We start from the raw sequence: 5475 nt of genomic DNA, 5'->3' as shown, positions 1-5475 counted from the left end.
GCATGTGTGGTGAGCAGGCACGGCGTTAACTGTTTTACCAACTTGACATCATGGATTTCTCACTAGAAACATCTGTCCTACCAACACAGGCAGGGAAACTGGGCCTGAGATGCTGTCACACAGCTAATAGATCTGATTCTCCCACTTTCTCTAAAGTCTACACTAGATTTCCTATTTGCTCTCATTCATATCTGTGGTATTGTATCAGCTAGTTTTTGAGATGACCAATTCCCTGAGAAAAATCAACTTAAGGAAGGAAAAGCTTATTTTGACTTTAGAGGTTTCAGCCTATGGTTGGTTGGCTTTGTTGTTTCTGGGTAGAAACAGGGGAGGAAGGAGACTAACTGTACGGAGCCAGGGCACAGTGTACTGTTCAATGAAGCCCCCAAAGATTAGCTTCCTCCGGCCAGCTCTCTCTTCCATATTCCACCACCTCCCGATTGTCTATCTAAAATTTTGATTCATCAATGGATAAAATCAGAAACCTTTCAATCTAATCGTCCTGCAGCTACATTCATAGGCATTCCTTACTAATTTCCTAAGGGTCCCTCAATCCGATCACATTGACAATCAAGATTATCCCACCCTCACACAATACTCACATTTGAGATGGTGCATAATTGTACCTATTTATGGGAAATGGCATGGTTTTAGAACTTGTATGCAACAGTCAGACCTGTGTAATGGACATAACCCTCACCTCAAACATTTATCATTTGTTTATACTAGAAACATCAAAGATTCTCTTCTGAAGTAGACAATTGTTATCACCCATGGTGATCCATCTAACCTATCTGCTCTTGTGGGGGGAGGGGTACAAATAGTGGCCTTTCCCTGAGATTTACACTTTGCTATCTGCTAAGTTCATTAGCGTATCTACAAATTCAAGCACATCCAGTGTGATAAAGCCTACCAGACTGCAAACTCTGAGAATAAGGACTTTTGTGTCTTGTGTTTATGGCTATTCCTGTCATATAGTAGAAGGTATATATTTGTATATCTAATATATATATATATCTATATATTGTATATATAATGTATATCTAATATATCTATATATTTGTTATTGAACTCTTTATTCTTGAATGAATATGTTGTCAGAAACTTAGATGCAGGGCTGTGTTTTTGGGTTGGGATCTGGCCTTCTGAAGTTCTGAGTTGTCCATGGGAAATGTCTTCTGGGATTCAGGAGTATGAATAGTCAGTTCCTCACAGTGTAGCCTGACAGCTACAGATACAGAAGCCATCCAGAATATGTGGCTAGGGTTCTGAAGGTGGCCTGAAAGAATGGGTTCAGATCTCAAGAGTAGCCTAATTGCTTAGGAGAAGGATGTCTTCTCTTGGTTTAAGAGACAAAGTGAACATTTCCCCTAGATCCTCATATGGACAGTCTTGAATAATGAGTCCACGATATCCTCAACACATCTGTGATGGGACGTTTTTTGGCACTGTCCAGTGGCTACCCTCAGTAAAAGTGGATGTTGTTTTCTGAAGGTGCAACCGGAAGTCATCAGACATAACAGTGGATGTCACTGGAGAGGCAGTTTCCCCCCTTCCTGTTTTAACCAGCTCACCCCTCCCTCTGTGGCACATTGTGCAGGGTTTTAAGGACAGCTGGTACCCTGAGGAGGATTCACTCTTGGATTGTTCTAGAAGTAGCACTAGAAGTCTATTTATTTAATTTTTTTTTTTTGAGAGAGCTTTGATATGAAGACTCTTGATACAAAGTCTTGATTTTGAAGTCTTACATGGCTGGCCTCAAATGTGTGATCCTCCTGCTTCAGCTTCCTGAGTCCTGGGATTACAGGTGTCCACTACTGTACTAGACCAACATCAGAAATTTAAACGCACACAGACTGGCTCCCATACCCTCTGTGCTTTCTCTCCGACTCATTGCTCACCCTGCAGATGTTAGATTGAAAAGACCACTCTACTTGGAGAGAATCCAAAGGAACGAGAAAGGTCTTCTTGTTCTCTGCAAATGCAAAGCGGCTCAGCAGCAGCCACCCAGTTTGATGCTGGTGCTCTTTATTGGAATCCAAGCTTAAGACAAGGATGGCCTACTAAAGAGAAAGGGCCCGTCCAGCCCTGGTCCCACAGAACTGCAAGTTCTCCTCCTTGGCAGGCTCTGTTGGTGTGGCAGGGACAGTGGGAAAATCCACACTTCTACAATTCTCAAGTCCACACGATTCTTGCAGTTTCCTCTACAGGAGAGAAATAGATTCCAAACCCATCACTTGGTCATTTCTAAAGTCCCCCCCCCCCCCCAAGTCGAGAGCCAGAATAATTAGGGATGCTGGCAGAGTTGCAGGAAAAACGTCTCTCCCAGGGCTTTGTTCTGTTCCAACGAGTGTGCCAGCTCTGCCTGCCGGCCAGCTAGGGATTGTGTAATCTCGACACCCCTGGGAGTGTACCAACCAAGTAAGGAGACGACCTCCTCTGTCAACCTGGCCCAGCAGGTCCTGAAAACAAAGAACCACTTCATTGCCCAGAGAGCCAACTTGGACCGCGTTGTGCCGGATTTAAAGCTACGATCCTCCCAGACACAGGTGGCTAAGAAGTCATCGTGTACGCCATTCTTTAAGTCAGGGTTTATTGAGCTGTGTTTAGGTGTTCTGGTTTCCTTTCATCTCTATCAAAAGAGGAGACAGAAAGGGTTTGGCCAGTGTTTCATGTCCCTGATGAGGACAGTAGCCCAGGCTGCAACCTTCAAAGGACATTATGAAAAATGCGGTTACATTCAAGAAGATGGGTAATACACACCAGGAGTGGACTTTGCTTCCTCACAGTGGGCTTGGGGAGGTGTACACTCTGATTTTCTCCTTTAGCTACACCAGGTTTATAATCAGAGTTATAATCTAAAGGGGATCAAGATAATCCTGTCCCCAAGTCTTTCTCTTTGAAGTATCTACACTGGACTTTGTTTCTTACTGAAAGCTGTTGGGTCTTAAGAGTATACTGTTAAAATGTATTTACTTTGTGGATAGATCTGCCTGAAACATGAGCAGTTTTCTGGTAGGGACAATGGCTAGCAGAGAAGAAAAAGCTATAAAGAAAAACGACTGGGTGGGTCAGGACTTGGACCAGATGGCAACTCCCTCCCTTTTAAAACTATGCTATCCCCTCTCTCTATGACTCACTGTCTTGTCTTGGGCATTCCCTCTAGGAGCAGCTGGGCACCCTGAGGAGGCTTCGTTTTTGGATTGTTCTAGAAGCAGCACTAGACATGGCCTGGAAGAGAGGACAGGGGCGGGGGGGGGGGGTGTGTTTAAAGTGAAGGAAATACTTTGTCTCCAGCTTCCTCTCCCCGAGACATCATCAGAGGAAACATTGTTTACATTCTCTCCACCACCGATTTGAGGACAGCGGTGGGCTGGGGGAGAGCCCAGAGAGGAGAAAGATAAAATAGGAAGGGAGAAAGGAGAAGGCTGAGGGCAGGAAGGGGTGGGGAGGGCAGCCAGTTTTTTTGGAGGCGCTGGTCCCTGGTGTTCCTAGCAGAGGCCCCTAAGTGCTGGTGCGTGACATGTCTGCAGGTACAGGGGGGAGAGGTGAGGCAAAGTGACACTGGCTAGGGCCACAGGGGCCCAAGTCCTGTCCCGTTGCAATTTTTCTCTGACCTTTGGAGCTTTTGAATCCGGAACAAGGCCAGGTTGGCCACATGGTCTCAAAGGTTGCTTCCAGCTGGAATAGTCCTTTGTGTTGTGAAATGATGATCTGAAAAACCCTGTGATGTCACCCAGGACAGAGCCACACCTTCACCGGGAGGACAGTCTGTTGACACACGGGAACGATTAGCTTACCAGCCTTCCCTCCCAATGCTGGGTCTCACTGCTTGGTAGAAAGTTAATAGGAAAAATATCTGGACACTGCGGTTGGCTCGGTTGCTTCTCTTAATCTTGAGAGAAGAACACTCATGTTTGGGTCTCAACTATGTAACTCACTTTCCCTAAAACTCTGCCTTACTGTTTGCTATTCTGCTTATTAGCTGCCCTGGTTCCTGCCTTTAATTAAATAGCTTGCCTTGTATTTATGCTAATTTTTTTTTTTTTTTTTTGGTCTTTTCTCTTCCAGATCCTGACTGATAGGATAATCACATTGTTTTGTGTAGTCAACACTGAGACCAGTGCCACTGTCCAGGGCTGACAGTGGCTTTGTGGCCGCTCTGGGAAAGCTTTGCTTTCAGGTTAATGCAGAGACCGCAAGGGAACAAACTCCCCGCAACCCAGATCTCCTGCCCCATGGAGTTCCTCTTGGTCCTCAGGGGGGCAAAGGCCCTGCTCATCTCAGCACATTTGCATATTGCTTTTGCCTAGAACATTCTCTCCACGGCGTTTCCTGCTCCCATTCAGGACACAGGTCATATTGCACCTTCTCTTCTCCGGTCACCCAAACGAGAGAAGCCTGTTCGTCGCTCCATGGTGCATGGCATCGCTTTATTTCCTCCATAGCAGTCTTCACGGTCTGTCTTCTCCTATCAGATGGGGTTGGTAGCAACAGGGACTTTGTCCTGTTTACCGTGGCTTGTCTTTCACTGGGAATGGCTCACGTGGACACCTGCTTGCAAAGGAAACAGTTTACTTATAGCATTCCTACAAAATCATAATATTTTGTATGCGTTCTTCTACACGGGTTAGTTTTCAAAACCCGTTTCATCGGCTTACTCTAACTTCTATATCAAAACAACCCAATGAGGCAGTTCAAAGGGGGCCTAAGTGTCTCTGGAAAGGTAAATACAGTGAGGCGTGTTGACAGAGAAGCAGAAGGACTTGCCTGAAATTCTCCAGCTTGTTACTGCCAGCGCCTGGTCTTTCCCTGTCAAGATCAATTCTTTGCACCTTCTATCTCCTATTCCTGAAGTCTTGTGATTTCCCTTAACTTCCCAGAACTGAAAAATCCAGCCCTGTGGGAAATGAGACAGCACCCTAAGAGGGAAGGTGAAGTAGGTCTGGCTTCCTCCAGAATGTTTAGGACAGACACATGGCCCAAGCTCCCGCCCATGGATTCAGCAGAGCATCAGGCCAATTGATATGGTGGCAAGTATTAGGTTTGGATAACAGCCATTTATTCCCTCATTGCAGGATTGTACTACTTTTACATGAAAATGGTGAGGGTCTTGAACATTCATTTTTAATTAGTATCAAAAGCATCAGCTACAACGCAATATCACGTATTTTTTACCTTCAGGGCAAATCTATTTGATGAGTAATGAAAAATGAAAGCCAACATCACTGTTCTCCTGGAATAGACGCAATACAAGAAATATTTTTTTCTTCTGTCATAACAATTTAACTTATATGTGTGCATGCGTGTGCGTGTGTGTGTCTGCATGTGTCCAGAGACCAGAGGTTTTATGGTGGGTACCCTCCACTTTCACCCATACCTTTTGGGGCTTTTCTGTTCTTTGAGAAAGGGTTTTTCTATGTAGCCTTGACTGTCCTGGAACTCACTTTGTAGCCCAGGTTGGCCTTGAACTCA

General features: G+C 45.2%; 1 long non-coding RNA gene across 1 annotated transcript; it reads right to left on the bottom strand.

Moving 5' to 3' along the window:
- Positions 1 to 2350: 2350 nt before the first annotated feature.
- On the bottom strand, positions 2351 to 4690 carry LOC143270172 (uncharacterized). Its single transcript, XR_013047161.1, has 3 exons — positions 4369 to 4690; positions 3141 to 3231; positions 2351 to 2632 (listed from the first exon to the last, which is right to left on the bottom strand). It is a non-coding gene; the product is annotated as an uncharacterized LOC143270172 (long non-coding RNA).
- Positions 4691 to 5475: the final 785 nt, after the last annotated feature.

Source organism: Peromyscus maniculatus, chromosome 22, assembly GCF_049852395.1.
Source record: "Peromyscus maniculatus bairdii isolate BWxNUB_F1_BW_parent chromosome 22, HU_Pman_BW_mat_3.1, whole genome shotgun sequence".
Taxonomy (NCBI): Eukaryota; Metazoa; Chordata; class Mammalia; order Rodentia; family Cricetidae; genus Peromyscus; species Peromyscus maniculatus.
Note: the sequence above shows the minus strand (reverse complement) of the source record. Positions and strands in the feature narration are given on the sequence as shown.